This window comes from Cavia porcellus, unplaced genomic scaffold, assembly GCF_034190915.1.
Source record: "Cavia porcellus strain 051 isolate PalLab524CR breed Dunkin Hartley unplaced genomic scaffold, mCavPor4.1 scaffold_24, whole genome shotgun sequence".
In the NCBI taxonomy this organism is placed as follows: domain Eukaryota; kingdom Metazoa; phylum Chordata; class Mammalia; order Rodentia; family Caviidae; genus Cavia; species Cavia porcellus.
This window is the reverse complement of record NW_026947507.1, coordinates 5,566,662-5,579,204: the sequence shown is the minus strand read 5'-3', so window position 1 is coordinate 5,579,204 and position 12,543 is coordinate 5,566,662. Positions and strand designations below refer to the sequence as shown.

The window sequence follows — 12,543 nt, the reverse complement described above, 5'->3', positions numbered from 1 at the left end:
TTTTTGGCCTCGAGTACCAAACTTTCTCCAGCCCTGTACCAAAGCAATCTACTCTCAGCATGGTGGTCAGAGTGCCATTTTAAAAATACAAATCTTATTAGGCCACTCCTTCCTTAAAAACCTGGCTTGCTGAAGGGTGATCACGTCTTAGAAGGCTTTCCAGACCCCAGAGGATGTTGCCTCCTTCTCTTCTTACTCATGGTATCTCAGCCTTAATGAACTAATTTTATACCCTGAGCTGTATCTTGATTCTTTTGAAGATCAGCTTTCTACAAGTTCTACCATTTTGTGATTTGTACAGTGAATTCCTGTGATTCTTTAAGTATCACAAGACATTCTGTCAGTACCTCTGCCTTGCTTATGGTTAGGAGACCTCATGTACTCACAGAGAACAATAATTATTTTTTTCATTGCGATACATGTATCTTTGTCTTTGTCATTTTAAAGGTTGTTGGGAGCAGGGATTGTGGTCTGTCTTGTTTCTTACTGTAACCCAAATGCATTTTATAGAGCTAGCCTTATGGTAAATAGAATATCTTTGTTGAATACATACATTTTTGCTTATTGTAATAGATTTAAAATTAATTATATTTCAAATACATAAATGTTCACATGCAAATAATAGACACAGTCACAGGAATTTTTATTTTGTTTATTTTTGTCAGGATGATCGAAATGTTGTTAATCCTTTCAAGTCATAATATTTCATGGCTTCATTATGTTAATGGCCTTAATTAAGCATCTGTGTGAGATCTTCTGCAAAACTTGTGAGGTGTCTCTTAAGACTGGCTGATAAATCAAATGAACCTATGATTAAAAGACAAACACAATGTTACCAACATGGAGTGGGTTTAGACAACATGAAACACTATTCTTGAAAATGCTATCTTCTGTTATTTCCTTGTGCAGATATATGAGGCTACGCTATTCTTGCTCGTGTAGTGACAGAGGATACCAGCTTTGTTTTCTGATAGCTGACCTCTGCAGTCAGTGTGAAGGACTCACTTTCTTCCTGTGAGCCGGTGACATGATGAACCTGATGCGGAACCTACCATGACAGGTCATGAGTGACACAGAAAACAAAATGGCTTTGCCTAACACTGGGGAAATGTGGATGGTGTGATTTCCTCATGGTTCTGCAATGACAACACTGGTTGTTTGCTTCAAATGGCAGGACTTCTCAGAGCATATGTGAAGCTACGCCTGGCGGTAGAATTTCCTGGCAGAGCAGTAGCGGAGGCACAGTTTGCCAAAGCCATCTGCTTAATTTCCTGAAAATCTAACACCTGCTAGTGAGACTTCCTCTTGTATTCCCAAAAGGCTGAGAATTGTGGAAACACCAACAGTAACTTCTCTCTGGCCCCTCACCCTCATTACTAGGAGAGTGGCTTTCCAACTTACCTATTTACTCTAAGTGATGGGGATGTTTCTACTCTCAGCGACACATCACTGTCAGTAAGTCCTGTACTCTGAGAGCCTACAGCAGTCTTGGCACTCTGTTTGAAATAAGAGACTGATTAAGTAGCAGCCCTCGGAGAGAGAAACCTTCTACCTGATGTGCTCATCATGGATGTTCTACTAACTCCCAGCTAAGCAGTCTGGATGAAGACCTTGTTTCCATTAATCTTTCATTTTCTTTTAACCAGCATTAAAATATACTTCTTCAATAAGTACTCACTCCCCCCACAAACAACCCAGAATGCCTATATTCTCACGTAGACATTAGTGTAACAGATTAGCTACTCACCAATGTATAAACATATCTTTTAACTTGGAATTTTCTTCCAAATATTGTTGACTGGTTTTCAAAAATCCTCAGAGTCATGGTCTGTTGTAAGCAAGAGAGAGGGCAGAATAGACAGGGAAGAGTTCAAGAAGTTTGAAACATTCCTTTGAAAGGCACATACTTCTGAATATTCTCTGCTAATAAGAGTAGGATCTCTTAAGGAACAATAATTTGCCTATTATGACCCCACAACTCCTTTCAGCTCTACAAATCGTAAAGTGAGACATTTCTTAAGAAATGTTAGGGACTGTGCCTCTAAGCTCAAGCTGGACATATTAATTCTTTGAAAACTGCAAAGAAATTATGTGAACTTTTTTTCCCTAAAGTTGAATAAATTTAGAGAATATTATTATTTAGAGAATTTAGAAAAGGTGAAGTAACTAGTTGTAAGAATAATTTTAAAAATTAGTAATCATTAAAAATTTGTCTTTGACATCAAGACATTAAAAGTAGACACACTATTGGAGTACTATGTAATAAATATTAAATATCTGCAAACATTGCATGATTTTTAATGATGTTGAACATATTTATCTCTACATTTATCAATTCTTTAGGATGAAAATTTTCAAAAAACTTTTTGCTGTTTTTTAAAAATACACAATATATTATTGTTAGCTGTTCTGTGAATTGTGTTTTTAATATTAACTCTGGGAAGCAGGTTCCAAACGGGAATGAGCAATCTAGCAGTAGATATATTGCAGTCAGACTGATTTTTTTGTGTGTTAAGATCTAATATATAGGAGATGAAAGTATTAAATTCTAATTTTGGGGAACATTTATCACAGTAAAAAGAAGTAACTAGTTGTAAGAAAATGTACCATAGTGACTGGTATTGGTATCATTATTCTATGAAACATTTTCACTGGCATCATAGAGTTCTCCAAATGTATTTCTTGATAGTTTTTACAAGGTTGACCCAAACACTACAGAAAACATAATCAATGATAACTATATAATCTGTTTAAGGATTACACGTGGACCACCTATTTTGAATTTTCATCACATTTTGTATTTTATATCTAGTTTCATTGTCAAAAATTTGCTTCATCATTAAACCAGTGCATTGATCTATTATTCTACAATTAAAATATGTGATGCTGATTATAAAAATAACTGTTAAGAATTACTTTTGAAACCACATTGAAAAAACTATCTGTATAAAATATGACTTCTAAAATATTTTTCTGGAACACTAATTGCTAGGTTAACTTCAGCAATATCAAAATTATAAATTAAGCTACAGAAGACAAAATGCAAACATAGCTATATATGTCTTTAAGTACCTGGGAAATTCCAAAGTTCTAAATCTTAAAATGCAATATGGTGAGGTAGATAAAGAACAAAAACAAATCAACTAAAAAATGCATGAAAATCATTTTTTAACTTTAACGACCCAAATTCATTGAGCTGCACCACTTTTCGGTCTCATTCCACTTCTGTCTGCCTTTACCTGGGTTATGGTGTGCCTCAACTGCACGCATGTTGGGGATGGAAGGAATTAAAAACGCATCCTACCATCTTTTTTCTGCCTCCAAAAAACAAACTGTTGCTCTTATAAGCCTCTGAAATATTTCTCCGTTTTAACATCCACATTATCTTACCTTTCATTCTAAAGCTACATTAAAATCTTTTTCTCTAAAGGTACAACTGTCTTTGTACAGACCACTTTAAAGACGAATGTTTTCCATTTATGTAAATTTTCTTAGTTATGTTTTGTACTGCACTATTTCATTGGAATGGCATCATAAAATCTGTTGTGACTGTTTTTCACTGTTACCAAGGCCTACCTTGTGTGTAATGAAGTGGCTGGGCCTTTTGAGAGGTGTGAAATGTGAGCACTTGGTCTACTATCTTAATTTGAATTTTTTAAATTTAAAAAAATTTGTATATTTAATAATCAGATACAAAATTTGTTGAACTCAGTGGCTTACATTACTACAGACATAATACATTTATACATATTTCAAGAATGTGTAAAGAGTTAAGTATTTCCATTGAAGGTAAATTGTTTTAATATAGTAAATAATAGCATTTTACCAAACAGTGTTAGAGATTCATTTTTATTGGATAAAACACCACTTTATCATTTTACTTTTTAAAAGTAAAATGATACTTTTAAATTAATAAATAGTAATTATATATATTAGTACAATGTAATGTTTCAATGATCAAGCCAGGCTAATTAATGTATTTATCACCTCATTTATTTCTTTGTGGTGAGAAAATTTAAAAATTTTTAATGATTTTTTGAAATCTACAGTGCATTATAATTAACTATAGTCACTGGACTTATAATAGATGAGAATCTATTTCTCTTAACTGAAACTTTTGCCCTCTGACCATAATCTTTTTCCTATTCACCTGTATTAGTCTGCTTTTCTGTTACTGTAAACAACTGTCCCCATAATCCTTTCCTTTTAAAAGCCCCACCTCTGAGTGCCTGAGACTTTTGGGAGACATTTTAATTTTTGTAGGTTGAGGAACTTTCCTTCTTTACTTAATTTAGTGAATGGGGATGGAACACGGAATTTTGTCAAATGCTTTTTCAGCATTTTTTTATAATGATCAAATGATAGTTTCCTTTATTCTGTTAATATGTCATTTGCATTTATTGATTTGTATATTTGTTTCCTGGTATTTTGTTGAGGATTTTTGCATTATTTACCAGGAATCTGTGGGCTTTGCTTTTCCTGCAGTGTTTTCGTTTGGCTTTGGTATTAAGGGTAAATGAGTCTGGTAGAACTTCCTTCTCTTTAACTTTGGGAAGATGCTGAGGACTGGTGTTTTCCTTCATGCACTGCAGAATTCAGCAGTGAACTCACCAGACACTGGGATTTTCTTTAATGAGAGATTTTTTAAGTAAACATTTAAAACTCCTTTCTCATCACTGGTTTTTAAATATTTCCAATTTCCTTGTGACTCAATCTTAACAGGTTATGTTAATTTATAATTTATCCGTTAATAATTTATCCACTAAAAATTTATCCATTTCCTCTAGGTGAATAAATCATTGATATATAACTGCTTATAGATGTTTCTTATGAGCCTTTGGACTTCCATTTTATGGACTTATATGTTTATTTCATTACTGATTTTGAGTACTTTTTTCTTTTACCTTAGTCTAGGTATAGTTTGTGAATTTTACGCAGTTAAAAAAACCCCAAAACTAATATTAGTGTTTTACCAATTTATTTGACTTATTTCTTTCCTCATGTGAACTTTGGGCTTAGTCTTTTTGCCCTTTTAGTAATTGAGGTAAAATATTAAGATTTTTTTTCTGATATGTATTTACTGCTATTAGCTTTTCTCTTAGAACGTCTGTTACATTCCAAATCTTTCAGTGTATTTTTTTCATTTCTGTTTGTCTTAAGGTATTTGTAAACCTGCCTATTAATTTTTTCTTGGACCTAGTGTTATGCAGCACATACTGTTTAATTTCCAAATATTTGTGAAGTTTTCATCATTCACCTGCCACTGATTTCTAGGTTTGTTTCAGTATAGATCGTAAAGATATCTGATTAGACTATACTTTTAAATTCATTAAGATTACTTTTAAGGTCTAGTAAATGATCAATACTAAAGAATGCTTCATGAGGTTTTTTTTTTTTTTTTTTTTTTCTTTCAGGTTTCCAAATATATCATCATATTCCCTTTTGCCCTGCAAGTTTCTGTCAAAAAATCCATTAGTAGTCTTAAAGAGATTGCATTATACGTAACAAGTTACCTTACTCTTGCTGTTTTCAAAATTATTGATTTTAATTTCTGACAAGGTATGATTTGTTGCACTGCAGGTTTCTTTGGACTACTATCTCTTAAGTCACCTGGAAAAGGATTTCTACTTCCTCCTTTAGGCTTAGGAAATTTTCTGCCATTAATTCTTTGAATATGTCTCCTATTAATCCCTCATTTTAAGAAAACTGGTTTTGGTTAATTATGCATATAATTTTGAAATTTTCAGTTCAGATATAATATTATTTACCCTGTAATTTGTTTGCCACTTTAAAAATGTATCTTTTATATTTTTGAAATTTTATTTTTGCTTTCCTTTTCTGACCTTAGTGAGTGTCGTTATGACCACTATTTTGAATTCTCTATTAGGCGAATCACACAGTTCCATTTCCCTAGGCAACATATTTGTCTCTTTATTTTCCTTGATTGTCTGGGATGTTTTCTGCATTTAATAAGACAACAGCCCCTCCCAGTTTTTTCAGGCTCACTTTGTGTAGGAGAAGGACTTCACCAATGCATCATCCAGAATCTGAGGTGCTTTCTGTGTTCAAACTGCTGCCGCTGTTCAAGGCGGCTGTGCTGGATTAGGACGTACTTCATCTAGTCAGTATCACAAAACAGTATGGTAGACGTTAGACCATTTATATGTAGCTGGAAACATTGGGGTGTTAGATATGTTTTCAGTTTCTTCAGTCTTCAGAGAGAAGCTGAATATGGACATTTACCTCCCTAAGTTTGTCTCTGTACTAAGCCAGAAAGCGGTACTGTGGCAAACACCTTCACTCATGTTCCACCTGCACCCTGATGTCCTATGGAAAGTCTTCCAAGGGGATGCATCCATCTTTGTTTTCTGTGATCTACAGGGTCACAAAGATGCAGAGTCACATCAACCCCCAGAGCCGGCTGGTTAACGAGGCAGTACTTTGGGCAAGACGCATAGATGTTGTGGTACTCTGTCCATATGCAAGCTCCTTTCTTGAAAAATTAATAGACTTGGATTTGTCACTGGGGAAAGTCAGGTTCGGAAAGTATCAGGTTCAGACTGCTGGAAGTGTATTATTCGTTATATGTTTAAATATTTTAAAATCTGCTGCATCACATCCTTTTATTTAGAAAAGTATCATGCTAAGCTGTATCAGGATATTATCTGTGTTTACATAGTGGATATTTAAAGATTTATTGCAGTAAAAGACGCACTGCCAATAATCCCTCTCAAAACAATCCTTTTTCACTGATCTCAGTTTTCTTCCCACTTGAAGTGGTTCTGGGACATCTCTTCCATTTATGTGGAATGTCAAAGCTGCCTTGATATTTGTAATTAATTCATAATGTCTACTTTTTGTGGTCATTTTGACTTTGGGCAAGAGCCAGAGGTCACATGGCGCTAGATCTGGTGAATAAAGAATCCCAGATATCATGAAACTACTTCTTGGTTTAATATTGTCCAAAATGAAAAAAACAAGAGCCAATGTAGTTCAATGGACAGCTGCATTGTTAAAGGGTAATAATGCTGAGTAAAGCAAGTAACTGTCTTAGTGAAGGAATAAAACATTCATCACTGCTGTTTCCCATTTCCTGAAAGGATAGGGAGAATATAAAATAAAGGTGGAAAATTTGTCTAAAAAAACCCAGCACCCATCGTATCTGTTAATTACCTTAAACCAGAAATTACTACTCTATAGATGAACAAATTATAAGACCATTATGTTTAAAGCTCTCTCATGTTTTATTCTATTCTGACAAGCAGCATCCTAAATGTCGTCTTTTCCTTCTGATTCGTCACAGTCATTGTTTTGTTTCTTCCCCAATGTGTGACCTCTACCAAGACTGCCTTCCTTATTTACACTGCTGGCCTTGCTAAGGCAGTGTGGAAGCACACAGGAGAGCCAGCCCCTCGAGGGCACTGCATTCCCCTCAGTGTGACCAAGTCTTCAGCACTCACTGCCCCCAGCTTTTCACCAGGGCGCATCTCTCTGCAGCTCAGCACCTGCTGCCTTTACCGCTTCACTTTTTCAATCCCAAATATGTCAGGCAAGATTATTCAAGCTTTGATTTTGAGAAGTGGTGGTTCCAAATGCAGTTTTCTAAAAAATGGTTATTTGTGAAATGACTAACACTTTATTGTATCACTAATTAGTTCTGTGACCTTAAGCATTTTAAACTAAAAAACAAAACAACAACAAAACCAATTATTGTGAAAGAAAACAAAACTCACCCTAATTTCATTACTTTGGGATAATTATTCAACATTTTCACAAGTTCCTTTCTATTTTCAAGATTGTACTGATCTTGTTATCTGAGACACTTTTATTTAAAATTAATGCTCTAAAATTGTTTGAGTACATTAAAATTCAATTGTAGTTTTCATTGGAATTAATTTATAAATAACTGATTTCTCCACACTGTTTAATCTCCATGAACAAGGTCTTTCCATTTATTGTATTACAATTTCAATTTAAAAAGGAACTGCTTAGAACTGTTACAGTTCTTTGTTGCCTTTGTAAGTGAAATTCTTGTTTAAATTCCATATTCACCATTATTAATAAATAGCAAAGAGGTTTGTATGTTGAGAATAAATGACAAAGAGAAATGTAATATACCCAGATGCCATTTAAATTAGTTCTTTATCCCAAATTCTTCAGTTGATTTTAGGGCATTTTAAGCATATTACATATCTTCTGGACATACTAATACTTAAAAGCAATTAGGCACAGTATGAGGTACCAGAACAGTTATTAAAGCAATTTTTGAATATCTTTGTTACAACTAAGAGAAAAATTATGATTTGCTTACTTTTCATATCGATCTTGTGTGTGCAGTAATAAACTTTTGATTTACATGGGTAAACTGATTTGCATTTGCATATTTAAATTTTACAATCATAGCTATTAGATTGTCTGTACTTACAGTTTTGGTAAAACTTGTATTTTTATCACCTGTAACCTGGTATTTTCACAATTTATTTGCTCATTTAGATTTCAAAGTTATGCTTAATTTTGTTCTTTCTGGTTTCCTTTTGCATTTATTGATTTTTTTTCAACTGCATTAGTGATTTGCTTCATCTTTCTTTAGAAATGAACATAAAGAATGCATTTTTACTGAACATTGTATTCTAAAACTTTCATATACCTCCCTAAATTTTATATTTAAGTCTTAATTATAATTTTTATTCATAACATTTTAAAAAATGAAATTATGAAATATTTATATTATAATATTACTAAGTTACTGTAAACACTTTTCATTAGGATAGTATTGTACTTTTATTTCATTGTAAAATATGGTATTTTCTGTTTTGTGGATAGTTTCGACTGTTCTTATTTGAAATATTTTTATATAGAAGTGTCATATGATAATTTTTGGTCTACTGTGTCCAAAATTGATAGAAGTGTTAAAATCTCCCACTGAATCTTGTTATGTTTGGTAATTTATTTGTAACAGTTGTTCCTTAATTGGCAAATAAAATGGCATCATAATATATTACTACTTTTGTTGTTATGCATACTTGACTGTTTTTCATTGTGTTGATAAACCTGTTTCCTTTTGCTTAGTTCATTTTCTTTGTCCTTTGAAACAGGAATTTCATTTTTCACGGCTTTCTAGATATATCGTTCAGCCACAAGGACACACGCACTTAAGAAGAGGAGCGGATGTTTCACCACATAGCTTCACACCTCTGGAGCTTTCCGAGACTCCTGGTAAAGCCTGGCTGCAGCTCTCCACCCCGCTCCAGACACCCGCTGATCTGCTGCTGTTATAAGTTTGCACTTTCTGGAATTCTCTATAAGTGGAATGAAAATTTTTTATGAATCAACATAATTGAGATTGTGCATAACAAAAGTTCTTTATCTGCTTAACAGTATTCCAGTGTCTATCGATATCCTTGTTGATGGAAATGTGAATTATTTCCAATTTCTGGCTGTTATAAAGCTGGTAGTAAGTGGTGTGTTTATGAACATAAATGTTTTCCTTCTTCTTGGTTAATACCTAGGGATGGAAGGGCTGCAGTGTGCAGCGGCTTTTCACTGACGTTCTTAAGTAACTGTCAAACTGTGTTTTAAAGTGTTTTTATCATTTTATATGCCCACCAAAAGTGAATGAGCATGTATTTTCTTCAATAGTTGGTAGAGTCAATAGTACTAAATTTAGTCATGCTAATAGCAGTATAGTCCTAAGTGGTTTTAATCTGCATTTTCCAGTGATTAACAAAATCATCTTTTCACGTACATGCCATTATTATGCGTCCTTTGGAGACGAAGTTAATTTTATACAATGCAAAGTATACTGAAAAATTTCATTCCTCGTTCAATTTTTAATGTAAGTGTAGAGATATATAGTATTATGTTATGTTTCCGGAAATTCTTAAAAGTTCTTACTGAAACTTTAAAATATGTTGCTTTCATGATTTTTAAAAATTTAATTACCTTATTCATACCAATGTTTAAACTTCCATATTTCAATCGTATCAATACTCACTGAACTCTTTTAGGGTCTTTTTGTTTTTTGATTCTTTGTATTAATGACAAGGTTTATTAAAGTATAGTTTTGAGCAATTTTTTTGCGTGTGATAAGTACATGGGTGACTTATTTTGAGAGCGCAAGAAATCAAGGCTGCCGCACATTAAATGCACACAAAACTCCAGGGTCACTATACGTACCTTACATTTCTCAAGTGTCTCCATTTTAGTATCTTTAGCTACTTAAAATTTAGTCACAGAGACTAACTTTTCTCCATTGTTTTTTTACTAACTTAGTTTATTTCCAAGTTACATACTTTTAAAAATATATAGCTTTGAAATTTAATAACTGCAATGAAGATACATCTTGGAGCTATTTATATTTATATAATCTATAATATTTTGAGCCACTTTATCTTATATACTCAAGATTGGTTTTGGTATAGAAAAGCTTTTATATTTCTAGTATTGCTTTAATTTTAATTTTTGATTGTTTTCCTTAAGAATGTCAATTGTTTTTTGATTAAATATTTTTTCTTTTTATCGTTCTTCCTGTTTTTAAGTCTTCCTTATCCTTTGGGAATTCCTGGACATTCTCAACTTTTCCCTACCAGTGATTTCATTTTCTATTCCTTGATCTGGTTAATTCAATTTATAATTATTTTGTTTTGATTTCCTTCCCGCAATGCCTCACCTCTGCCATCTTCTGTCAGTCCTATCTCTTTTCTTAGTCATACTTCCTTTTGGCTTAGATTTCTGTGCTTCTGGTATGACTTTCTTGCTTACATTTTATTGAAAGCAAAAACAGACTAAATTTCCAAGTTTCACTTTTTACCTTTATAAACCTACAAGACAGTAAAGCACACAATTCAATTAATAAACTGATGAACAGTGAGCTGAAATTTAGGGCATTTGTGCAGATCTTTGGACAAATCTCCTCAGCATCAAGGGCCTCAATGTAGCATATCATAATTTCTGACGACATGGACTTTTATTACCAACCTTCAATTCCAGAAGACCCACTTATATATCACTAAAGAAGTGGAGTCCCTATCCAACAGTCTGTACCACTACTTCTACTTTTTATATTCTCGTTTTCTCTGTTTCAAGGGTCTTCTAAGGGGTACTAAGATTCCAGGTTTTGAGTGGTTTACACTTTTTTCCTTATAATAAAATATTAAATTATTAACTAAATATTATAAATCAATATTGGAAATTTACTGTCAGCATGAATTTTAAAAATCAGAGGTCTGTAGGATTAGTGCCCAATTCTACACTGTCCTTTTGGTATTCCAAATACATAGGTGCTATCCAAGGTACTGGTTACCCTTGCTGCAAACAGTTTTTTCCAAGCATGTTGATTAAACAGTTTCTTTCCAGACAATCTAAAGTTCCATGCAGTTATTATTTTGCTAGACATTGCAGAAAAATATAATGATTAAGGGTGGACTACTCCTAAACCTTTCTCAGGATACATGTAAATATAGCTGAAACAGAATATTTCAACTCTTGTCTTGTTACTGAGATATTACTAGAGTTTATATATATGATATAGTGACATAATCTTTCAGATTCAATACTCCAAGAGAATTAATGTAAACTCAGAAGAATAGAAAACTTTTAAATGTCTTGTTTGTTTCTCCTTCTGTTAGGTAACAATTTAAAGCAGAATAACTTGTAAATTTCATTGCTAGATAATCACATTAGTCCTAAACTCTTAATTTCGGAGGCAATTCTTTTCATAGCTAGTTATAGATTCCTTTTTACAAAGAAAAATTATACTTAGAAAGATGTATTTTCCAATTTGGTGCAAAATCTAGGCAAAAAATTTCTAAATGATGGTATAAAACATCCAGAATTATAGCCATGTGTATTTGGAACAAAAAGTAATGAGATAAATTACTGCATTAGCATAATGTTACTTTTGACCCCTTATTTATTGTGTTCGGCATAATGATGATAAATGTTGAAAGTGAGTTAAAAGAGAAAAGATGCTTATATTTTTAAAATCATTGATAGTTTTCCTTCTTTGGCAAGGTTTGAATTCAGTCCTTTGCCATGGAAGATGCTAATTAGTGAATATTTCTAATACTAGAGCCTGAATGTCTGTTATTCTCAGGGCCCTAAAAAGATACAATTAACTGTAAAATGGTTCCCAGTAATGGTAGCACTTTCTCATCTTGGGCTGAGCTACCTAAATTTGAAGCTCAATTTTCAGAATCAATGAAGCAAAAATTTCATAAATTTTAGGCTCTACATTGAGAAGCAAATACTGTTGTTTAATTCTTTATATCTACTTGAAGTCAGGGACTACATCTTTCCTGTTTTACCTCCTAACATCTAGCACAGTGGAAACTTGAATTGTATTTTTAACTTGCTATTAAAGCAGCAGACTTAGAAATGTATATATTTTACTCAACAGCTCTGTACTCTGGCACTAAGATATGATCAAATGAGATCTGCTTTGAATAATACTGACTGAGAGTAGTGAAATGTGGAATAATGTGAAGTCATCAAGGCAAATCATGCTTTTCCTTTCATCTTTGGGAACAGTGTGGTAACAGCTCC

General features: G+C 33.0%; 1 long non-coding RNA gene across 1 annotated transcript; it reads right to left on the bottom strand.

Moving 5' to 3' along the window:
* Positions 1-636: 636 nt before the first annotated feature.
* On the bottom strand, positions 637-10,663 carry LOC134472650 (uncharacterized). Its single transcript, XR_010042548.1, has 4 exons — positions 9,153-10,663; positions 1,748-1,828; positions 1,402-1,496; positions 637-807 (listed from the first exon to the last, which is right to left on the bottom strand). It is a non-coding gene; the product is annotated as an uncharacterized LOC134472650 (long non-coding RNA).
* Positions 10,664-12,543: the final 1,880 nt, after the last annotated feature.